Source organism: Lolium perenne, chromosome 2, assembly GCF_019359855.2.
Source record: "Lolium perenne isolate Kyuss_39 chromosome 2, Kyuss_2.0, whole genome shotgun sequence".
Taxonomy (NCBI): Eukaryota; Viridiplantae; Streptophyta; class Magnoliopsida; order Poales; family Poaceae; genus Lolium; species Lolium perenne.
Window position 1 is genome coordinate 150,516,702 of NC_067245.2, and position 26,653 is coordinate 150,543,354.

Consider the following 26,653-nt stretch of genomic DNA (forward strand, 5'->3'; position numbering starts at 1 on the left):
CTCATGGGTCCCGCATGTCATCCTCTACGAACAATAAAAGTTTCCTTTCTTGGAGTTATTTTTTACCCCTAATTTCTGGCTATTTGCCTTTTTCTTTTGATCTCCTGCCCCCTCTGAAACGATGAGGACGCTGTTGGCAGGTCGGTCCCACATGTCATCCTCTATGAACAATAAAAGTTTCCTTTGATGGATTTATTTTGAACCCCTAATTAATTTCTGGATATTTCCCCTGCCGCCTTGGAATCGTTGAGGATGCTGCTGCCCCGCCTTTAAAACGTTGACGACGCTGTTGGCTCATGGGTCCCCGATGTCAGCCTCCCCGTACAAGAAACATATGATATCTTGATTATTTTGCAGACAATAAACAATGTATTGCGCTCTGAGCTATTTCAAACGGATAATTAAATCTTTATTTTTACATAAACAAACTTATATGTTGAATCTCCTTGTTTTTTGTCTTTGCGAAGCATAGGACTTTCCTGTTTTTTTAGAAAATTCGGAACTTTCCTGTTTTGGAGTGGGCTGAAATTGTACGAGTCAAAAGGCCAAGCAGGATAGTTCGAAGGCCCAGATGTCCAGATGCAGCCCAATTGAAATCTTTCTTCTTGGATTTTTTTCACCCCCTGATTTCTAGCTACTTCATTTTTCTTTTGGTTCTGTGCCGCCTTGGAAACGTTGAGACCGCTGGCCGCAAAATGGGACCCGCATGTCATCCTCTACGTACAATAAAATTTCTTTTCTTGGATTATTTTTGGCTCTGATATTTGGTCACTTGCCTTTTTCTTTCGATCCCGTGCAGCCTCTCAAACGGTGATACCGCTCTTGCTAATTGGGACCCGCATGTCATCCTCTATGTACAATCAAGTTTCTTTTCTTGAATTATTTTTGGCTCGATATTTGGTCACTTGCCTTTTTCTTTCGATCTCATGCCACGTTTGGAAACGTTGAGGAACCTCTTGGCTCATGGGACCCGCATGTCATCCTCTATGTACTATAAAAGTTCATTTTCTTTGTTTTTTTTCACCCTCTGATTTTTGGCTATTTCCTTTTTCTTTTGATCCCCTGCCGCCTTGGAAACGTTGAGTAAGATGTTAGCTCATGGGACCCGCATGTCATCCTCTATGTCCATCAACTTTATTTTCTTGGAATTTTTTTGACCCCCTAATTTCTGGCTACTTTCTTTTTCTTTTGATCTCAAGCCGCATTTGAAACGTTGGGACCGCTGCTGCAAAATGGGACCCGCATGTCATCCTCTATGTTAATAAAGTTTCTTTTCTTGGATTATCTTGGGCTCCTGATATTTTGCCACTTGCCTTTTTCTTTCAATCTCATGCCGCCTTTGAAACGTTAAGTAAGCTGCTGGCTCATGGGTCCCGCATGTCATCCTCTACGAACAATAAAAGTTTCCTTTCTTGGAGTTATTTTTTACCCCTAATTTCTGGCTATTTGCCTTTTTCTTTTGATCTCCTGCCCCCTTTGAAACGATGAGGACGCTGTTGGCAGGTCGGTCCCACATGTCATCCTCTATGAACAATAAAACTTTCCTTTGATGGATTTATTTTGAACCCCTAATTAATTTCTGGCTATTTCCTTTTTTTCTTTGATCCCCTGCCGCCTTGGAAACGTTGAGGATGCTGCTGCCTCATCGGTCCCGCATGTCATCCTCTCAGAACGATAAATGTTTTCTTTTCTTGGATTTTTTTACCAACTGATATTTGTTTTTTTTTTTATTTTCGATCCCCTGCCGCCTTTGAAACGTTGACGACGCTGCTGGCTCATGGGTCCCTGATGTCAGCCTCCCCGTACAAGAAACATGTGATATCTTGATTTTGGCAGACAATAAACAGTGTATTTCGCTCTGAGCTATTGCAAACAGATAAATTAAATCTTTATTTTTACAACTTATATCTTGAATCTCCTTGTTTTTTGTTTTGGCGAAGCATAGGACTTTCCTATTTTTTTTTTTGAGAAAAATCCAAACTTTCATGTTCTGGAGTGGGCTGAAATTGTACGAGTCAAAAGGCCCAGAAGGATAGTTCGAAGGCCCAGATGTCCAGATGCAGCCCAATTGAAATCTTTCTTTTCTTGGAATTTTTTCACCCCCTGATTTCTGGCTACTTCATTTTTCTTTTGGTCCTGTGCCGCCTTGGAAACATTGAGACCGCTGCTGCAAAATGGGACCCGCATGTCATCCTCTATGTACAATAAAGTTTCTTTTCTTGGATTATTTTTGGCTCCTGATATTTGGTCACTTGCCTTTTTCTTTCGATCTCATGCCACGTTTGAAACGTTGAGGAATCACGACTCATGGGACCCGCATGTCATCCTCTATGTACAATAAAAGTTTGATTTCTTGGATTTTTTCACCCTACGATTTTTGGCTATTTCCTTTTTCTTTTGATCCCCTGCCGCCTTTGAAACGTTTAGTAAGCTGTGGCTCATAGGTCCCACATGTCGGCTGTATGAACGATAAAGCTTTCCTTTCTTGGAGTTTTTTTTTGACCCCTAATTTCTGGCTACTTTCATTTTCTTTTGATCTCAAGCCGCATTTGAAACGTTGGGACCACTGCCGCACAATGGGACCCGCATGTCATCCTCTATGTACAATCAAGTTTCTTTTCTTGGATTATTTTTGGCTCCTGATATTTGGTCACTTGCCTTTTTCTTTCGATCTCATGCCACGTTTGAAACGTTGAGGAACCTTCTGGCTCATGGGACCCGCATGTCATCCTCTATGTACTACAAAAGTTTATTTTCTAGGGGTTTTTTTTTCACTCTCTGATTTTTGGCTATTTCCTTTTTCTTTTGATCCCCTGCCGCCTTGGAAACGTTGAGTAAGCTTCTAACTCGTGGGACCCGCATGTCATCCTCTATGTACAATCAATTTTCTTTTCTTGGAGTTTTTTTTACCCCCTAATTTCTGGCTACTTTCTTTTTCTTTTGATCTCAAGCCGCATTTGAAACGTTGGGACAGCATGTCATCCTCTATGTACAATAAAAGTTTCTTTTCTTGGATTATTTTTCACCCTCTGATTTTTGGTCACTTGCCTTTTTCTTTCGATCTCATGCCGCCCTTGAAAACGTTGAGGAACCTGCTGGCCCATGGGACCCGCATGTCATCCTCTATGTACTACAAAAGTTTCTTTTCTTGGATTTTTTTCACCCTCTGATCTTTGGCTATTTCCTTTTTCTTTTCATCCCCTGCCGCCTTGGAAACGTTAGTAAGGCCGATCTGGTGGGACCCGCAGGTCATGCTATATGTACAATCACGTCTCTTTTCTTGGATTTTTTTCCCGCCTTATTTTTGTCACTTGCCTTTTTCTTTCGATCTCATGCAGCCTCTGAAACGTTGAGGAAGCTGCTAGCTCATGGGACCCACATGTCATCCTCGATACTATAAAAGTTTCTTTTCTTGGATTTTTTTTCACCCTCTTATTTTTGGCTGTTTCCTTTTTCTTTTGATCCCATGCCGCCTTGGAAACGTTGATTAAGCTACTGACACAAGGGGCCCGCATGTCATCCTCTATGTACAATCAACTTGCAAGATCTTGGGGCGGAAGAGCTTGTATAAGTGGGACCCATATGTCATCCTCTATGTACAATAAAAGTTTCTTTTTCTTGGATTATTTTTTGCTCCTGGTATTTGGTCCCTTTCCTTTTTCTTTCGATCTCATGCCGCCTCTGAAATGTTGAGTAAGGTGCTGGGTCATGGGACCCACATGCCATCCTCTATGTACAATCAACTTTCTTTTCTGGGAGTTTTTTTTACCCCTAATTTCTGGCTACTCTTTTTCTTTTGATCTCAAGCCGCATTTGAAACGTTGACACCACTGCTGCAAAATGGGACCCGCATGTCATCTTTTATGTACAATAAAGTTTCTTTTCTTGGATTATTTTTGGCTCCTGATATTTGGTCACTTGTCTTTTTCTTTCGATCTCATTCCCCCTTTGAAACGTTGAGGAAGCTGCTAGCGCATGGGTCCCGCATGTCATACTCTATGAACAATAAAAGTTTCCTTCCTTGGAGTTATTTTGACCGCTAATTTCTGGCTACTTCCTTTTTCTTTTGATCCCCTGCCACCTTGGAAACGTTGAGTAAGCTGCTGACACAAGGGGCCCGCATGTCATCCTCTATGTACAATCAACTTGCAAGATCTTGGAGCGAAAGAGCTTGTATAAGTGGGACCCATATGTCATCCTCTATGTACAATAAAAGTTTGTTTTCTTGGATTATTTTTTGCTCCTGATATTTGGTCACTTTCCTTTTTCTTTCTATCTCATGCCGCCACTGAAATGTTGAGTAAGGTGCTGGCTCATGGGACTGTACAATAAAGTTTCATTTCTTAGATTTTTTTACCCACTGATTTTTGCTAACTTGCCTTTTTCTTTTCGATCATATGCCGCCTTTGAAATTGAGGTCGCCGCTAGCTCATGGGCCCCACATGTCAGCCTCTATGAACAATAAACCTTTCCTTTGTTGGATTTATTTTTTACCCCTAATTTCTGGCTATTTGCCTTTTTCTTTTGATCCCCTGCGGCCTTTGAAACGATGAGGACGCTTTGGCGGCGTCGGTCCCACATGTCATCCTCTATTAAGAATAAAAGTTTCCTTTTTGGATTTATTTTTACCCCTAATTTCTGGCTATTTGCCTTTTTCTTCGATCCCCGCCGACTTCGAAATGATGAGGATGCACTGCGTATCGGTCCCACATGTCACCTCTATGAACTATAAATGTTTCCTTTGTAGGATTTATTTTTTACCCCTATTTTCGGGCTACTTGCCTTTTTCTTTGAAACGTTGAGGACGCTCTTTGTCTCATGGGTCCCACATGGCATCCTCTACGAACGATAAACCTTCATTTCTTGTTAACGATAGGTTTATCAATATTATTTTCGCAGACTAATACAAGCTCTTTGGCTCCAAGATCTTGCAAGTTGATAGATTAAATCAAGGAATTATTAGGATATGTTTTAAATTTCAAATCCACTTTATGAATTTTTAAAAATACCGTTATCCATGTGGGTATGGAGCGATCAAGGATTTTCATATTGGGCATGAGCAGTTTCAAAAATTGGAACCCTATAATTCAAAATAAATAAAAACAACTTTTATGTAGAATCTCCGTGTATTTTTATTTGCCAATCATAGGATCTGTGTTTCATTAGAAAAGGGCCGAAATTGCATGAGCAGAAAGGCCCATTTGTAGTTATTGGGCTTCGACAGCCGGATCAAGTAGACCGATAACAATTACCATGTAGATGTTCCTTGGCAACCCAAAAGTGAAATATTGGGCCCAACAGGGGAAGGTTGAACAGTACTTTTTCTATTGGGAAGGTGGTACATGGGGTTATCCGACAAAAAAAACATGGAACATGGGTTACTGAAGGTTGCCCATTTGTGCCTAATATGTTTGTCAGCAGGAGCTTTACCTTCCGCCGCCGCCGCTCCGCTTCCGCCGCCGCCATGCCTCGTCGCGGGTCGAGCTACCGGTACGGCGGCGTCTCGAGCTCGGGGTACCGCAGGCGTCGCGCGCGCCCCAAATTAAGGTACTTCCTCCTCGGGACGGCACCTACGATAGGCTCGGTTGGCCTTGGGGCATTTACCCCTAGCCTCTTCCATGCTCAAGTTTTTGAAATGTTTCGGCTCGTTCAACACCGGATCAAATTTGTCAACATGACCATTCTTATGGAGTAGCAACGAGTTGAATCTCTCAAAACTCTTTAAGTTCTGCAATATAACGACTAATTGGTACTACCTTATACAAAATGATTACATATCCTTATTTTGGAAGCAAGCAATCACACACTTATAGTTTGCTAGTCAGCTGCACGTAACGTTAAAAATCGGCAATTATAATGAATAAACCTGTAATTTTCACTTAAAATGCATTAAGGAGCATCAAATTTGACAAATCAAACCATGTCGTACTGAAAATTGACATGTCTTTCTCATGCAGAAATGTAAAATTATCCATGCATGTGCGTTTATACAGGTTAAGTTTTGCACGTATTATTTTTTTTAACTTTTCTGACTACCTTCAAAGCTCCAATCCTTCTTCATCATCTTTGTTGTACCGCACTGATGCAAGTGAATGCGAGCTGCTCGCCAGACGTGACTTCGTGTCCGATATGTGTACTATGCCTTCTCCATCTAGTGCTAGTTACGCCTCTGTGCTAATTAATTCAGCACAAACCTCTGTCATTGCAGCTGTGACTCACCTCGACCATTGGAGCCCAATCACAAGAGCGAGCTCAGTCTCAACCAGAGAGGCATGTGTCTCATGGTTAGCTATCTACAACTTGCTGTCTTACTAAAACCGTGCCTATCATAGAGATCACCTTGCTGGTGTAGCAATGGCTGCAAGTAGCTGCTAGCATGAGCGAAGGGGATAAGGAAGAAAAGATTAAAAAAATGGGTTGGGGCCAACAAGCGGGAAAGCTATCTACTAGCTTTATGGATGTTTCTGGAATTGGGTAGAAAATAGTAGATGACACTGTAGCAGCGAATCCCAGAGACCAAGGCCGTTGGATGATGTCTAATGAACGGCAGAACAAAATCGGCGAAATTAGCTTGAATTTTGATAATAAATCTTGGGCATTTTCCCTCGAACATGATTTATCAACTTTGGGTAGTCTCTGGACTAGTCTCCCTCGTCCACCAATTATTATCATACTACTGCGGAAAGTTGAGGGCAGTCCCTAGTCCCGAGCACTTCGCCCACTTCCCCTGGCCTCATCCCAGAGATCTCACACCAACCACCTCACCGTCGACTAGCCGCCAGTCTACAGCCCTCCGAAGAATCCCCAATGGTGGCGACGCCCCTACTAGAGCGCTCCTCACGCGAGCGCATCATCGAGTCTGGCCCACATGTCTTCCGTGCCTGCCGTGTGTCGGGAAGCACGACCGACTTCTCCGTCGGCGAGCCGCCGGCCGTGGGCGAGGGCAAGGCGTCCCCGTACACTATGACAGTGCACATCTTCTTCTCGAGGACGTACGAGCTCAGGAGGATGGCCGGCCCCCTCCCTGCCCCACTGGATGAGGACGATATCACCACTACACCCTGCGAAGAGGTGGTGCTGGATCTTGGCTTGCCTCCGAGGGAGCTGCATAGTGGGGGCAATGTCGTGCGAACTATGCGCAAGATTCTTGCCCGTGTATGGCTGCTCAAGAACCTAAACCTCACGGAGGAGGAGTGGGACATCATCATGCCTTACGATGTTATGCACCTGATGTGGCAGCAGGCGTGTCGTCGGCTCGGTGGCCTCCACTTCGACCTCAACATGTGGGTGGACCACTGTCTAATCGTCAACTTGCCGGCGCTGCAGACGCTTGGGTCCTAGTTGCGCCGGAGGACGGCCACCGCAGCATATGCATGCCGGGCTGTCGCAGCGCACAACGGTGCGTCTCCGGGGATGCAAACACCCGTTCCATAGGAAGTGCATCTTCTCCTGGTTTGTAACGAACGCCAGCTGCCCTATCTGCCGCGATAAAGTGCTGACCCATCTTATTTTCGATTTGTAGTATAGTATGAATAAAACCCCTGTATGATAGGGATGCCATGCCAACTTGAATCCTATGTCAAGAGAAATTCTATTTGATTGTGGTTATAAGATATTCTGCATTAGTTTGATCAAGTATTATCATTCTATTTTCCTATGGGATATGACCCTATGAATCAAACAGCATGGGATTACTTCCACACAATTAAGTTTGACCAACTTTTAGTAGGACAACAAACATAAATAATTAGTCATCATGGGATTACAATCCAACAGATAATTGTCTTCAGGACTCATACGTTTTCCAAATAGAAAAATCAAAACAAATCATGGTTCTTCATCTCACAGCATGATACAGAGACAAGAGTCTAATCATCATCATCATCATCACCTCCGTCTTCATTCTGATATTCGTGCATGGTCTCATCCTGCTCGTCGTGTCCATTCTCCTCCTGAGATTCACCAGGTAGCTTCAGTTTATCCATCTCTTTGTCGACTATGCTAACCTCAACAAAGTTGAAATCTACTTCTCCATCATGTGCAGGGATACCCGTATCCAACGAGGTTTCATCAATGTCAGCAACTTTAGTTTGCATACAACCAGCGAAATCATCTTGCTGGGCACCAATTATTGGATCCGCATTCTCATCCAAATCATATATGTTCCTTGCCACAAACTTTTGCACATACTGCCATCCTTTTCTAGATCTGTCTTCCAAGAAAAGTACCTTGGCCGCTTGAGGTACCAAAATATAAGGATCATCCTTGTACCACGAGCAAAGTAGTATTAACTGATATGAAATACCCATCATTTCGGAACCTTTGCCCTTGTTTGGATCTTGGTTGTACCAATAACACTTAAATAGAACCACAGATCGGACAAAGTGACCTTATCACTATAGAACAACCGAATAACCTCTTCTATGTGACCATAATGGTCAAATGACTCGATCTCTTCTTTCTCGGTTGTCAAGTGATCTCCACTGGTTGTGATGCCACTATTTCGTGTCTTCAAATGTTGTTCACGCTCATAGGAGCTGTAATGTACACCATTGGCATTGCAAGCTGCAGCTACCAACACCCTCTTATCTGGACCACGTGATAGGACAAGGAGATCAGCACTAACAGCGCCTGGATTCTCCGCATGGAGTTTCGAGATCTACGATTACAAAATAGACAAGAGGTCATCTCATGTGAAAACACATAGACAAGTCGAGTGCAATTGAACATCTTACATATTTCTCAAACCAAATTCTGAAACCCACTCCCACGTGCCGATAGCTTTCCATTCGTTTCCATGTACAACCTGCAAAACATAGCCAAGTCAGCTGAATATATTTCATTTTGATACAAGTTCATAGTATATGCGAGGAACTGAGTATTTCGTGTGCATAGTACTCACTTAACATATTCATCAGCCTCTGTAGCATTATTCAGCACATACCAAGACAGCTGTTCAAATTCAGACTGCTCTAATGTTTTTTCGGTCCTCTTTCCTATTAGCTCAACACCATGATTAAAAACAGATCCTCCAACTTCCAAAATTCTGCGACCCCGGTTGAATCTGGTCTCAATATCAGGAATATATCTTGAGGCAAATGTATATGCTTCAGCAGCAATATACGCCACTGCAATGCAAGCCTTCGGTCTAGCTTTGTTCCTAACTGTATTCTTGAAAGTGCACAGTCGACGTTCTATAGGGTACATCCATCCATACCGCATCCGGACCTCTTAAAAGTGCCTCATCGGGTAGATGAACAGCCAAATGCACCATCACATCAAAGAAGGCTGGAGGATATATCAGCTCCGAGCTTGCACAGGATTACCGCTATGTCCACCTTAAGACGTTCTACAACAGCTCGCTTAGAGTTTTACTACATATTTCCCTAAAGAACCTTCCCAACTCGCAATCACGTTGTACATATTTGGCTTCACTAAATCTTTAATGCCAATAGCTAAAAGCCTTTGCAGCAGGATATGACAATCGTGAGTTTTCAACCCTTGGAGCTTGTTTCCTTCAGCATTGAGACAATTTGCAACGTTGGAAGCAAATCCGAACGGGAACATCACACCTCGGAGGTACTCACAAAATAATCTCCTTTTAGGCATCAGCAATGTGAATTCCGCGCCTCGAAATTTATAATGTTTTTCCTTGCCTTTGTTCACTTTGTCATTACGATCCAGTTGCAAGTGCCTGTTAACATTCAATGTTGCACAATCAATCCTAGCATTTGAGCTATCTTTTGTCTTGGATGGAATGTTGAGTAATGTGCCGACAATGCTGTCACATATATTCTTCTCCATGTGCATGATATCAATATTATGCCGAAGCTTCTTACCAGCCCAATACGGCAAGTCCCAAAGAGTGGTCCTGCGCTTATAAAATATTCTCGGTCTATCATTTTCCATTTCCTTCCTCTTGGTACATGCTGCTATTTCACCTCCCATCTTCCTTTTGGTAGCTGCTAGACTCGGTTCATCTCCTCTCTTCTTCCTTTTTCTATCTGCTACTACGTCGCCGCATCTTCTGTATCCTTCTCTCGCTGTACTGTGGCGGCTGGTGGTTTTCCTGGTTTAACATTTCTGACCGCTTCTAGGTGCGCCTCCAACTCGTGACTCTTAAAGTGCTGCGGTTTAGTCTTTTTACAGGCCTGATCACCAATAAATTGCAAATTTTTTCTATTTTTTCGGAAACTGTGATCTAATGGAAGGAAACGGCGATGGCCCATATAGCATATCTTGTTTATTATCCTCACCGCCAGCTGATCGCATCACGCTGAACACATGCATTATAACCTGATGTTACTCTGCTCGACATAGTGCCCAAAGCTGGATAATCATGGGTGCAATACGACAAAGAAAGACGTAATAGAAAATTTTGTTCTTTAGGTTGACACACATCCCGTGTAGGGACACCCTCCCATAATGTTTGCAAGTCTCTAATAAGAGGCTGCATGAACACATCAAAATCCTTCCCAGGAGATTTGGGACCTGGGATGAGTAAGGCCATCATACACTCGACCGATCGGTGCATGTCCAGGGAGCCTGGTTGTAAGGTGTAACTAGTAATCGGCCACATGCTATACGAGTTGCTCATGTTGCCAAATGGGTTGAATCCATCTGTAGCAAGGCCAAGTCTCAGGTTCCTTGGATCTGCAGCAAAATCTGGGTGATCCAGTCGAATTGCTTCCATTCATCGCCATCGCCAGGATGCCTCGCATAAATCAGGGTCGGGCGTGAGAATCTCTTTGTGCCATCTTGTTTCCCGAGATGTTTGTTCTGAAGCAAACAACCTCTGCAATCTTTGTACAAGTGGAAAGTATCTCAGAACCTTCCAAGGAATCTTTTTCTTACCACCAGCTCCGTCATGTTTCCATCTTGATTCCTTACATACTGGACATTCATCGAGGTCATTATACTCCATCCAAAACAAAGGTACGCTATTTTTGCAAAATCAATCTTCTCATATCCAAGTCCCGCATCTTAATGTACCGCTTCACCTCATAAAAGGATTTTGGCAGTCCAGCCCTGTGGAGTGCATCGCTGTATGTCTTCGCAACTGCATTGAACGCTTTATTGGTAATCCCCTGGTATGACTTGTCATGAAGTAATTTCACAATTATTTCGAATCTTGACACAACAGAACCAGGGGCCACTAAGCGCTTAGCATCTTCTATCAGGTCATGGAAAAGAGGCTTTTTGTGATAACCATGGGGCTGTTGGCTTGCATATGGATACAGATCCCGTAACAAATTAGCAAAGTAGCCTCATCCTGGACGAGATCTTCAGGCTGATAACCATCAGAATAAAGAGGATCAATAATGTCAGGCTGATCATAGTGTTCACCATGGTTAATCCACCTGATATATGTCTGGTCCATCCCATAAACGAATAAATGATCTGAGACTACATGTTGAGGCTTGGACCCAATATTCAAACATACGCGGCATGGACAAATCACTTCCTTTGTCTTGTCGTCGCAAGAAATCACTAACGTGCTTCATGAAGTCTTCAATACCACTCAAATATGTTGGTGTGTTTAATGAGTGAAATAATATCCAAGTTCTGTCCATCTGTTGAGGAAATAGATGGTCAGAGAAGCGATAAGCTATTTCAACAAACAGGTCACCTACAAATGTAAGCAAACATACCTGAGCAAACAGGTCGAATATAAAACTATAAATGCTACATTATTTGAGCCGATTTCAGCAAACGAACTGAGTGCAAAACTACGGCTACCTAGCGAACAGATTTTTTTTAGGCTGACCACTGGGTTTCCCCACTTTGTATTTTTTTATTAATAAAAAGAGGGAAATATGTACAAAAGTTGCTGGAGAGCAGCAACTAAAAGGATCATAGATCCCAAACAGCAAAATATATATAAAATGTTCTACCCATGATATGATTTCCTCTTTGCCTTATGAACAAGGAGAGCAATTTCATCCTTGAATCTCTTGTGCCATCTGTAAATGCTTGGGGGGAGGGGCGAACAGATCTATCGAAAGTAATACAATACCAACACATTCTTTCGTCTTGTTTGCCGTAATTCCGCCGATCTATTAGCAGTGCAAAGAAGCCAAAAGTAATAAGATTACATACAGGTTCATAGACCACCAGGGCCGTACCTGAGAATACGGAGGGCCTGAGCAAAACAAGAAATAGAGGCCCTCAACATGATCATTGGCAACTAAAATGATTTTATATATACTACTCACTCCATTTCAATAAACAACGCACCCTTGTTTTTCGTATTTTATCTTCGAAAAAATATTAATCTATATCTCTCTATTTAAAAATGATGTTTCAATTTTATGTAGATATACATGTATTTAGATGAGTTTAGTTTGCAGATACATGCAAGTTTTGATGAAGTTGAAACATATTTTTCAGGATGAAGTATATAAAAAAATTGATATAAAACTGGTATCATTAGAAAGTATTTTCCAACACGATTCGAACAATGCTGCTTATGTATTATATGATCGTGATATTGTTGTCCTATTTATTTGGTCAAGGTTCACATTGAAATGTGGTAAAATAAATTAAAAGAAGTGCATCGTGTGAAAAAGCAATCTAAGAATTCAAAAGTGCTAATTGTTAGTCGAAACATGACATCATTGAGACAAAATATTAATATTCATTGGAAGACTAACTGAATTAGCTGCACTCGCGATGAAAGAGAAAGAGAAGATATGGGTAAGAGCAAGTACAATAAGGTACAGTCTTATTTTGTTTGTTTGGGTTGCTCATCAAGCTTATCGCTCGATACAATAAGGTACAGTCAGCGGGAGTGGTGTTTGGAACATGGGTGCATAGTGGGTGGTATCATAGAGTACTATCATAGATATGCTATATTTATTATAGTGGAGTATTGAAAATGGCATATATAGAAGGGGATATTGAGAATTGAGAGTGGCATAAACACAACTTCAGTTTTTGTAATGGCATAAACACAACTTGTGAATTGAGGAGTGGCATAGAACCAATTAACACTTGTTTCAATAACAGCCATCAAAAGCCAATCGAACGCACGATAATGGATCCAAAATTTACCATTTTAAGTTTCACAAGAAAATTTTAAACTTAAAATTCGTACTGCCTAGAAGTTTTTGAAACAAAAATCCAGTAAATCTTATATGTCGGGTTATGCATTCTGGGGGAGTTTCATCAGATTCAGCCATATTGTTTATCAATAAACCTCATTTTATGTTTTACAACCAACTTTAAACTTAAAATTCAAACTGTCCAGTAAAAAGAACAACATTCCAGTAAATCTTATATATTTCTTCTGCATTCCGGGAAAGATTGGTCGGATTCAAAAAAATAGTTTGGGAATAAACATTGTTTTAGTCTGGAAACGACTTATTGTAGAGTGATTTTTGGTTGGATACATTCATGTGTGTTCGATTGGCTTTGGATGGCTGATATTGAACCAAAGTCAACGCTGGGCTTTTGACCTGAACGTCACTGGAGCTGCGTCAAAAGTCCAGCCATGACTTTGTCTCAATAACAGCCATCAAAAGCCGATCGAATGCACAGGAATGGATCCAACCAAAAATCACTCAACCGCTGGAATTTTGACCTGAAAGTCACTGAAGCTGTGTCCATACTTGCCCAACAGGTTGCGTATGAATGTAAACCAACATATCTGAGCAAACAGGTCGAATATAAAACTATATAACTAAATGCCACGTTATTTGAGCCGATTTCAGCAAACCAACTGAGGTCTATTTTTTTTAGGCTGGACAGTGGTTTCCTCGCTGTGTATTTTTCACTGTAATAAAAAAGAGGGAAAATGTTACTGGAGAGCAGCAACTAAAAGGATCATAGATCCCAAACAGCAAAATCTAGCTAAAAAGGTTATACCCATGATGATAAGCCATGATATGATTTCCTCTTTGCCTTACAAACAAACAGTGTACAGTACGAACGAATTCGAGCAAATAGGTAAAGCGGAAAACAATGTCAAACAAACACATCGAGAGGAAAACAATATCAACCGATCGATTCGAACGAACTAACGAACTTATAAGGGCTGGGCGACGGCGAGTGACTTCGATTGAGCTATAATGAATCGTACTTGCCCAGGCCTGAAGATAGCATGCATACCGTGAGGATCTACCAGCTGACCGCGCCTGCCGGTGCGGCTGGAGAAGAACGGCGCCACCAGCGCCGCCGGGTCGACGCGGTGATAGACAGCGTGGGGAAGTTTTGGTGCGTGGCCTGGTTCACCGAGGGTGTGTCTAGAGAAGAACAGGGCGCCGAAGGAGGTGTCTAGAGAAGAACAAGGTGGGCTGGGTGCTGAGTTAAAGGCGAGCGTTCGAAATATTGGGCGTGCGTTAGAAAGTTTAGGTGCGCGAGGGAGGTGTCTGCTGAGTTAAAGGCGAGCGTTCGAAATTTCCCCGTCCTCTTCTTTTTTGGGCTAATCTATCTATACCTCTATTCTATCTACATGTTTTTTATTTTTTTTTCTATTCTATATATGAGTTTTTGAATTTGAATTTTTTCACTCTGTCAGCCTTCCGGCCAATGCTCATTTGAAGTAATTGAAGCTGTTGATTTGCAGCTTAGAGGTGCTATCTACCGCTCATCATACAAGGACTCTTCAGATCTAACAGCTGTGAATGCACGGATTCGTCACCCATCCTTCCCTTGGACTGGCGATGCTGAAAGCCTGAAACACTGAAACCCTCTAGATACTTCGGGATACCTCACTGCCCCACATTATTAAACAGGCCTTTTCCGACACGGGAAGTCAAAAGTTGGGGGCTCCATGCAGTACATATGAATACTCGCTAGCTGCATGGTCTAGAAGCAGACTAGAGTAAATCATCAATTCGTCAAATCAATTGGTGTATAATTTTTTTTTAGGAGCTAAGACGCCGGCATGAACCATTTTATCAACTTGAATGCTTACTACATGACATAAGAAGACTATGTACTTTGGTTTTTCATTTTTCTAATTTTTTAAATTTTGTGCCCATTTGAATCTTGGTCAAATCCTAGGTTTGACCAAGATTAAACAAGTTTAAAACATGAAAATGAAAAGGTAATCATGGATCCTTCTTAGTCACTCTAAAATGAAGCTTTTGGGATGTTCTTGAAATTTCCATGTTTGAAACCCAAAACGACTTCTCTTCATGCTTGACTTCATAAGACAGAGTTTAGGGGTTAGGGGGTAGATACATGATTTGTCTAGTTTGCTTATGTCTAGACCTTGTTTATCAACTTTAATGCTTACTATATGACATAAGAAGACTATGTGCTTTGGTTTTTCATTTTTCTATTTTTTTTTGAATTTTATGCCCATATATTTGAATCTTTGTCAAATCCTAGGTTTGACCAGGATTTAAACAAGTTTAAAACATGAAAATGAAAAGGTAAGCCTGTATCCTTCTTAGTCACTCTAAAATGAAGCTTTTGGGAGGTTCTTGAAATTTCCATGTTTGAAACCCAAAACCACTTCTCTTCATGATTGACTTCATAAGACAGAGTTTAGGGTTAGGGGTAGATATATACATGATTTTCTGGTTTGAATATGTCTAGACCTTGTTTATCAACTTGAATGCTTACTATATGACATAAGAAAACTATGTGCTTTGGTTTTCATTTTTCTGAATTTTTTTATGCCCGTTTGAATCTTTTGGTCAAATCTTAGGTTTGACCAAGAATTAAACAAGTTTAAGACATGAAAATGAAAAGGGGAGCATGCATCCTTCTTAATTAGTCACTCTAAAATGAATTTTGTAAGAGGTTTTTGAAATTTCCATGTTTGAAACCCAAAACCACTTCTCTTCATGCTGGACTTCATAAGACAGAGTTTAGGGGTTAGGGGGTAGATACATGATTTGTCTAGGTTGAATATGTCTAGACCTTGTTTATCAACTTTAATGCTTGCTATATGACATAAGAAGACTATGTGCTTTGGTTTTTCATTTTTCTATTTTTTTGAATTTTGTACCCATATATTTGAATCTTTGTGAAATCCTAGTTTTGACCAGGATTTAAACAAGTTTAGAACATGAAAATGAAAAGGTAAGCCTGGATCATCCTTATTAGTCACACTCTAAAATGAAGCTTTTGGGAGGTTCTTGGAATTCCAATGTTTGAAACCCAAAACCACTTCTCTTCATGATTAACTTCATAAGACAGAGTTTAGGGTTAGGGGTAGATATATACATGATTTTTTTGGTTTGAATATGTCTAGACCTTGTTTATCAACTTGAATGCTTACTATGTGACATAAGTAGACTATGTGCTTTGGTTTTCATTTTTCTATTTTTTATATTTTATACACATATATTTGAATCTTTGTGAAATCCTGGGTTTGACCAGGATTTAAACAATTTTAGTACATGAAAATGAAAAAGGTAAGCCTGGATCCTTCTTAGTCACACTCTAAAATGAAGCTTTTGGGAGGTTCTTGAAATATCCATGTTTGAAACCCAAAACCACTTCTCTTCATGATTGACTTCATAAGACAGAGTTTAGGGTTATGGGTAGATATATACATGATTTTCTGGTTTGAATATGTCTAGACCTTGTTTATCAACTTGAATGCTTATATATGACACAAGAAGACTATATGCTTTTGTTTTTCATTTTTCTGATTTTTTTTTGAATTTTATGCCCGTTTGAATCTTTTGGTCAAATATTAGGTTTGACCAAGATTTAAACAAGTTTAAGACATGAAAATGAAAAGGCAAGCTTGCATCCTTCTTAGTCACTCTAAAATGAATTTTTAAGAGGTTTTTGAAATTTCCATGTTGGAAACCCAAAACCACTTCTCTTCATGCTTGACTTCATAATACAGAGTTTAGGGGTTAAGGGGGAGATACATGATTTGTCTAGTTTGAATATGTCTAGACCTTGTTTATCAACTTTAATGCTTACTATATGACATAAGAAGACTATGTGCTTTCGTTTTTCGTTTTTCTATTTTTTTGTATTTTATACCCATATATTTGAATCTTTGTGAAATCCTAGGTTTGACTAGGATTTAAACAAGTTTAGAACATGAAAGTGAAAAGGTAAGCCTGGATCCTTCTTAGTCACACTCTAAAATGAAGCTTTTGGGAGGTTCTTGAATTTCCATGTTTGAAACCCAAAACCACTTCTCTTCATAAAAAAGAGTTTAGGGTTAGGGGTAGATATATACATGATTTTTCTGGTTTGAATATGTCTAGACCTTGTTTATCAACTTGAATGCTTACTATATGACATAAGAAGACTATATGCTTTTGTTTTTCATTTTTCTGATTTTTTTGAATTTTATGCCCGTTTGAATCTTTTGGTCAAATCTTAGGTTTGACCAAGATTTAAACAAGTTTAAGACAAGAAAATGAAAAGGGAAGCCTCCATCATATCCTTCTTAGTCACTCTAAAATGAATTTTTAAGCCATGTTTGAAACCCAAAACCACTTCTCTTCATGCTTGACTTCATAAGACAGAGTTTAGGGTTAGGGGGTAGATACATGATTTGTATGGTTTGAATATGTCTAGACCTTGTTTATCAACTTGAATGCTTACTATATGACATAAGAAGACTATGTACTTTGGTTTTTCATTTTTATGATTTTTTTAATTTTCTGCCCATTTGAATCTTGGTCAAATCCTAGGTTTGACCAAGATTTAAACAAGTTTAAAACATGAAAATGAAAAGGTAAGCCTGGATCCTTCTTACTCACTCAAAAATGAAGCTTTTTGGGATGTTCTTGAAATTTCCATGTTTGAAACCCAAAACGACTTCTCTGTACTACAGTTTGTATATACTCTCAGATAATCTGGACCGTACTTTGCACCTATGTTTAATGGATCATATGTGCCCAGAAATGGCTCATATTAGAATAGTAGACTCATATTAGTGTTCTTGACATTCTGTAAAATTATCAGATTTTTCGAAGTTTGTTTTTTTGGACAAAATTTTACCAATTTCTAGACAGAACAGAAAATGTCAGTCTTTTTATGCAAATCTGCACATAAATGGCTCAAATTAAAACAGTATACTCGTTTCAGTGTTTTTGATTTCCTATAAAAAAATAGATTTTCCTGAGAAGTTCTAATTTTTGCCAGAATTTGAAAATTTTGGATTTCTTGTGTGCCCGAAACACCCAAAAGTCGCTCCAAATCTGAACACAGGATTATTTTGGTCAATACGAAAGTATAAACTGAAATACGACTATTTATTGAACCGTTTTCATGTTGTATTGTTGAAAATGGCATAGAAGGGGGTATTGAGAATTGAGAGTGGCATAAACACAACTTCAGTTTTTGGAATGGCATAAACACAACTTGTGAACTGAGGAGTGGCATAGAACCAATTAATCCTAGAACCAATTAACCCCACCAAAAATGGGTGATGCATGTCTCCTTCACCAAAACAGCAATACCTGTCTGAAACAAGTACATGAACACAAGTACTCCCTCCGTTCTGATTTAGTCTACATTCTAGAAAAAAAGAGACAAATTAGTAGTGCATTTATTAGTACTACTTAGATATTTGAACAACCAATCCAAGCTACATTGAAAATAACAACATCCAATAAAAAGAGTAAAACCACCTCGTTTTCAGTGTTGTTGTTGACTAAAAGCTAGAATGTAGAGTATTTCAGAACAAATTTTGGGGCTAGAATGTAGACTATTTCAGAACGGAGGGAGTACACCACCATAATAATAATACTACGTGACTCAACGACTCAACATTGACTCGACTCAGACACAACTACTACATTGACACAAGTACTAATATAATAAAGTAAGAGTACTAGTTTGTTTACATTTCCACAGGCCAATTTTACGAACAAAATTTCGAAAATTAACCTTCAGAAACTCGGAAGTCAGGTGACACAGCAGTCATCAAGGATTGCAGCTAGTGGTACACAGTGACCTGGTCAAGATCTACCTTGAGCCTGCTTGACGCTTCAGCTCGGAGTTGAGAGCCTTAACGTGTGACAGCTCGGCCTCTAGTTTGTCCGTCCTAACCGTGAGGTTCAGGATCAGTCCGGCGAGTTTGTCCATGGTCTCCGCCTGGCCGAGGCTCCGCCGCTGGATCTCATTACTCGCAGTGAACGATTTCATGGCGACATCGTCGAGAATGCGAATCCGGATCTTCTCAGTGGCGAGCTCAGAATAAAGTCTCATGCACTCATCGGCGATGGCGCTTCTGTCCGCCGTCTCGACGCAGAAATCGCCCATAACCATTTCTAAAATGGGCCCGATCTCGTAGCGGGGCTTCTATCAGATGGGGATGGAGCACAAAATCAGAAGTGTACCCAGAGAAGTACCAAGAAAGAGAAAATGGGAATCCCAATTTGCACGAATGTCTATACCTCGCTGCTTTGAGAACTTGGCTCCGTGGAAGATGTTTCCGCAGGCAGGAGGGCTGCGGGAAAACTAAGGCCGCCCGACCTGAATATACGATTGAGAGAAGGTAAGAAAAGGAGGGGATGATAAGTTGTGAAAGACATAGAAAGATGCGCAAGAACGGAGGATCGCCTGAAGGTGGCAGTCGCGGGCTGCGACACCCTTGAAGACTCTTGCGTAGAAGGCACCTCGACAGCAGCACAGGGACGGCATTGCTGGGATTCCCTCAGCTTCGCCGCAGCTGCACGAGCCCTTCTGTGGCGAGACTTGCTCCCGGTCATGGTGGCGAAGTAGTATTCCAAGAGGTAAACAAAGTGGTGAACTGAGGAAGATGGCAAGAGCAAAGGTTAGTCCTTAAATTTGGCCTCCCCGTCTCCTCGGCACCTCGCGAGTAGTAATACTTATCTGGTCAAAGAGCAAACTTCGAGGCAGAGACTTGGTGGGCCATTCATCTCCAACTATACTTCCTCCGATCCGAATGATACTAAATTTTTGAATGACAAATCACCCAAAACAGTATTCCAAGAGTATATGTAAGCTTTCATTTTGGAGTGACTAAGAAGGATGCAGGCTTACCTTTTCATTTTCATGTTATAAACTTATTTAAATATTGGTTAAACCTATGATTTGACCAAGATCAAATGGGCATAAAAATTCAGAAAAAATCAAAAAAATGAAAATCAAAGCACATAGTATTATTATGTCATATAGTAAGCATTCAAGTTGATAAACAAGGTCTAAACAACAAACCAGACAAATCATGTATCTACCCTCAACCCTAAACTCTGTCTTATGAAGTCAAGCATGAACAGAAGTGGTTTTGGGTTTCAAACATGGAAATTTCAAAAAACTCCCAAAAGCTTCTCATTTTAGAGTGACTAAGAAGGATTCATGCTCACCTTTTCATTTTCATGTTTTAAACTTGTTCAAATCTTGGTCAAACTTAGGATTTGACAAAGATTCAAATGGGCATAAAAATTGGGAGGAAGGGTATGAATTACAATTCAAAAAAAACAAGGTAACTTAAATACTTGGATGACTCATATTAATGTTCTTGACATTCTGTAAAATTATCAGATTTTTTGAAGAAGTTTGATTTTTTGGACAAAATTTTACCAATTTCTAGACAGAACAGAAAATGTCAGCCTTTTTATGCAAATCTGCACATAAATGGCTCAAATTAAAATAGTATACTCATTTCAGTGTTTTTGATTTCCTATAAAAAAATTAGATTTTTCTGAGAAGTTCTAATTTTTGCCAGAATTTGAAAATTTTGGATTTCTTGTGTGCCCGAAACACCCAAAAGTCGCTCCAAATCTGAACACAGGTTTATTTTGGTCAATACGAAAGTATAAACTGAAATACGACTATTTATTGAACCGTTTTCATGTTGTATTGTTGAAAATGGCATAGAAGGGGGTATTGAGAATTGAGAGTGGCATAAACACAACTTCAGTTTTTGGAATGGCATAAACACAACTTGTGAATTGAGGAGTGGCATAGAACCAATTAACCCTAGAACCAATTAACCCCACCAAAAATGGATGATGCATGTCTCCTTCACAAAAACAACAATACCTGTCTGAAACAAGTACATGAACACAAGTACACCACCATAATAATAATACTAGGTGACTCAACGACTCAACATTGACTCGACTCAGACACAACTTGATATAGTAAGCACTCAAGTTGATAAACAAAGTCTAGACATATTCAAACCAGAAAAATCATGTATCTCTACCCCTAACCCTAAACTTTGTCTTAATTATGAAGTCAAGCACGAAGAGAAGTCGTTTTGGGTTTCAAACATGGACATTTCAAAAACCCTCCCAAAAGCTTCATTGTGGTGTGACGTACTAAGAAGGATACATGCTTACATTTTCAACAACCCCCCTAAAAGCTTCATTATAGAGTGACTAAGAAGGATCCAGTCTGGCGGGCTTACCTTTTATTTTATGGTTTTAAACTTGTTCAAATCTCGTTCAAACCTAGGATTTGACCAAGATTCAAAATGTGCATCAAAATTCAAAAAAAATTATAAAAATTAAAAACCAAATTAAAGCACATTGTGTTCTTATGTCATATAGTAAGCATTAAAGTTGATAAACAAGGTCTTGACTCATATTCAAACAAGACAAATCATGTATCTATACCCCTAACCCCTAAACTCTATCTTATGAAGTCAACAACATGCATGAAGAGAAGTGGTTTTGGGTTTCAAACATGGAAATTTCAAAAACCTCCCAAAAGCTTCATTTTAGAGTGACTAATATATATAAGAAGGATCCATGCCTGCTTACCACCTTTTCATTTTCATATTTTAAACTTCTTTAAATTAATCCGTGTCAAATTAAACCAAGGATTTGACCAAAAGATTCAAATGGTCATAAATTTTTTTAAAAAAAATCAGAAAAATGAAAAAAAAGCATATAGTCTTCTTATGTCATATAGTAAGCATTCAAGTTGATAAACAAGGTTTGGACATGCATATTCAAACCTAGGCAAATCATGTATCTATCCCCTAGCCCCTAAACTCTATCTTATGAAGTCAAGCATGAAGAGAAGTGGTTTTGGGTTTCAAACATGAAAATTTCAAGAACATCCCAAAAACTTCATTTTAGAGTGACTAAGAAGGATACAGGCTTCCCCTTTTCATTTTCATGTTTTATACTTGTTTAAATCTTGGTCAAACCTAGGATTTGACAAAGATTCAAATGTGCATCAAAATAAAAAATCAGAAAAATTAAAAACCAAAGCACATAGTTTTCTTATGTCATATAGTTAGCATTAAAGTTGATATAAACAAGGTCTAGATATATTCAAACAAGAAAAATCATGTATCTACCCCTAACCCTAAACTCTGTATGTCTTATGTAGTCAAGCATGAAGAGAAGTACCTGGTTTTGGGTTTCAAACTTGGAAATTTCAAGAACCCCCCAAAAGCTTCATTTTAGAGTGACTAAAGGATCCAGGTCGGGCTTACCTTTTATTTTCATGTTTTAAAATTGTTCAAATCTTGGTCAAACCGTACCTAGGATTTGATAAAGATTCAAATGGACATAAAATTCCAAAAAAATGAAAAACCAAAGCATATAGCCTTCTTATGTCATATAGTAAGCACTCAAGTTGATAAACAAGGTCTAGACATATTCAAACCAGAAAAATCATGTTTCTACCCCTAGCCCTAAACTTTGTCTTATGAAGTCAAGCACGAAGAGAAGTCGTTTTGGATTTCAAACATGGAAATTTCAAAAACCTTCCCAAAAGCTTCATTTTGGAGTGACTAATTAAGAAGGATACAGGCTTACCTTTTCATTTTCATGTTTTAAACTTGTTTAAATATTGGTTAAGCCTAGGATTTGACCAAGATCAAATGGGCATAAAAATTCAGAAAAAATCAAAAAAAATGAAAACCAAAGCACATGGTATTATTATGTCATATAGTAAGCATTCAAGTTGATAAACAAGGTCTAAACAACAAACTAGACAAATCATGTATCTACCCCCTAACCCTAAACTAACTCTGTCTTATGAAGTCAAGCATGAAGAGAAGTGGTTTTGGGTTTCAAACATGGAAATTTCAAAAAACTCCCAAAAGCTTCTCATTTTAGAGTGACTAAGAAGGATTCAGGCTTACCTTTTCATTTTCATGTTTTAAACTTGTTCAAATCTTGGTCAAACTTAGGATTTGACCAAGATTCAAATGGGCATAAAAATTGGGAGGAAGGGTATGAATTACAATTCAAAAAAACAAGGTAACTTAAATATTTGGATGCCCCAAAGATGTGTGGAAGCCCAAAACAATGGCAAAACATGTGCGCACGCTGCATCCAATTCAAGTAGAACACATAGTAGGCATCGATAGTTTGACCTAAATTTGAAATCAAAGAGAAGGTCGTTAGAAAAAAATCGAAATTGGCAAAGCAAAGCATGAAATCATAAATTTGTGATGCACTATAGCTATGAAAAGTATCAAACAATGCATACCAAAATGATTTTTTAGAGGAATACTAGTTCAACTTATTTTAATTTTATATTAGTAGCCCAAAATCGAAGTAGTAGTTGGATATTTTTGAACTTGATCTGTAGTAGTGGGCAAAACCCTAGTTTAACATATTTAATCATAGATTCGTAGGTCGATTTTTCTACTTTTTTATTATTACTATGCAGCACATGTGTGTTTGCCCGTCGAGTGAAACTCGGAGGAAGAGGGATCACTCGGAAGGAGAGAAGAAGGGAGAGAATTATGGTGTCTCCCCTTTTTCGTGTGATGATGTTGACTTTTGTGCAGGGTTTGTCAGTGAGCAGGAGCGAGCGAGCGAGCGAGCGAGCCGAGCGAGGCCGAGAATGAGAGAGATTTGTTTTTTTTTGTGAGAGGGACAACCGAAGGATCCAGAAGGACCCACATACTTCCGATACGCATCCTGATGCGTCTTCTCTTGACAAAGAAAATGGCTGGGAGTTTGCGTACCTATTGCACGTGACTTGTGCTCACTGAAGTGTGGGACCTCACGCATGGGCACCACACGTAAGTGACAGACCTGTTGATGTAAAAACTCGGTTGATTATTATACTACTACATTTATACAAAGTTTCCTATGGATTCAAGGGTACGAAAGCCAAGTTAAATCATTTACATGACATTATTTTTTCCATGAAGCCAAGTTAACTCATTTATCAATTGGTACATTTTGGAGTGACTAAGAAGGATCCAGGCTTACTTTTTCATTTTCATGTTTTAAACATGTTTAAATCTTGGTCAAACCTATGACTTGACCAAGATTCAAATGGGCATAAAAATTCAAAAGAAAAAACAAAAAAAAGAAAAAACAAAAGCACGTCGTCTTCCTATGTCATATAGTAAGCATTCAAGGTGATAAACAAGGTCTGGCATATTCAAACCACAAAAATCATGTATCTACCCCCTAACCCTAAACAAGGATCCAGGCTTACCCTTTTCATTTTCATGTTTTAAACTTGTTCAAATCTTGGTCAAACTTAGGATTTGACGAAGATTCAAATGGGCGTAAAAATACTTAGAAAAATCATGTACGTATCTACCCCAAACCCTAAACTCTATCTTACGAAGCCAAGCATGAAGAGAAGTGGTTTTGGGTTTCAAACATGGAAATTTCAAAAACCTCCCAAAAGCTTCATTTTAGAGTGACTAAGAAGGATCCATGCTTACCTTTTATTTTCATGTTTTAAACATGTTCAAATCTTGGTCAAACCGTACGTACCTAGGATTTGACCAAGATTCAAATGGGCATAAAAATTCAAAAAAAAATGAAAAACCAAAGCACATAGCCTAGCTTCTTATATATGCCATATAGTAAGCACTCAAGTTGATAAACAAAGTCTAGACATATTCAAACCAGAAAAATCATGTATCTACCCCTAACCCTAAACTTTGTCTTAATTATGAAGTCAAGCACGAAGAGAAGTCGTTTTGGGTTTCAAACATGGATATTTAAAAAACCCTCCCAAAAGCTTCATTGTGGTGTGACGTACTAAGAAGGATACATGCTTACATTTTCAACAACCCCCCTAAAAGCTTCATTATAGAGTGACTAAGAAGGATCCAGTCTGGTGGGCTTACCTTTTATTTTCTTGTTTTAAACTTGTTCAAATCTCAGTCAAACCTAGGATTTGACCAAGATTCAAAATGTGCATCAAAATTCAAAAAAAATTATAAAAATTAAAAACCAAATTAAAGCACATAGTGTTCTTATGTCATATAGTAAGCATTAAAGTTGATAAACAAGGTCTTGACTCATATTCAAACAAGACAAATCATGTATCTATACCCCTAACCCCTAAACTCTATCTTATGAAGTCAACAACATGAAGAGAAGTGGTTTTGGGTTTCAAACATGGAAATTTCAAAAACCTCCCAAAAGCTTCATTTTAGAGTGACTAATATATATAAGAAGGATCCATGCCTGCTTACCACCTTTTCATTTTCATATTTTAAACTTGTTTAAATCTGTGTCAAATTAAACCAAGGATTTGACCAAAAGATTCAAATGGGCATAAAATTTTAAAAAAAAATCAGGAAAATGAAAAACAAAAGCATATAGTCTTCTTATGTCATATACTAAGCATTCAAGTTGATAAACAAGGTTTGGACATGCATATTCAAACCTAGGCAAATCATGTATCTATCCCCTAGCCCCTAAACTATATCTTATGAAGTCAAGCATGAAGAGAAGTGCTTTTGGGTTTCAAACATGAAAATTTCAAGAACATCCCAAAAACTTCATTTTAGAGTGACTAAGAAGGATACAGGCTTCCCCTTTTCATTTTCATGTTTTATACTTGTTTAAATCTTGGTCAAACCTAGGATTTGACAAAGATTCAAATGTGCATCAAAATAAAAAATCAGAAAAATTAAAAACCAAAGCACATAGTTTTCTTATGTCATATAGTTAGCATTAAAGTTGATATAAACAAGGTCTAGATATATTCAAACAAGAAAAATCATGTATCTACCCCTAACCCTAAACTCTGTCTTATGTAGTCAAGCATGAAGAGAAGTGGTTTTGGGTTTCAAACTTGGAAATTTCAAGAACCCCCCAAAAGCTTCATTTTAGAGTGACTAAAGGATCCAGGTCGGGCTTACCTTTTATTTTCATGTTTTAAAATTGTTCAAATCTTGGTCAAACCGTACCTAGGATTTGATCAAGATTCAAAAATGGGCATAAAATTTCAAAAAAAATGAAAAACCAAAGCATATAGCCTTCTTATGTCATATAGTACGTAAGCACTCAAGTTCATAAACAAGGTCTAGACATATTCAAACCAGAAAAATCATGTTTCTACCCCTAGCCCTAAACTTTGTCTTATGAAGTCAAGCACGAAGAGAAGTCGTTTTGGATTTCAAACATGGAAATTTCAAAAACCTTCCCAAAAGCTTCATTTTGGAGTGACTAATTAAGAAGGATACAGGCTTACCTTTTCATTTTCATGTTTTAAACTTGTTTAAATATTGGTTAAGCCTAGGATTTGACCAAGATCAAATGGGCATAAAAATTCAGAAAAAATCAAAAAAAAAATGAAAACCAAAGCACATAGTATTATTATGTCATATAGTAAGCATTCAAGTTGATAAACAAGGTCTAAACAACAAACTAGACAAATCATGTATCTACCCCCTAACCCTAAATTAACTCTGTCTTATGAAGTCAAGCATGAAGAGAAGTGGTTTTGGGTTTCAAACATGGAAATTTCAAAAAACTCCCAAAAGCTTCTCATTTTAGAGTGACTAAGAAGGATTCAGGCTTACCTT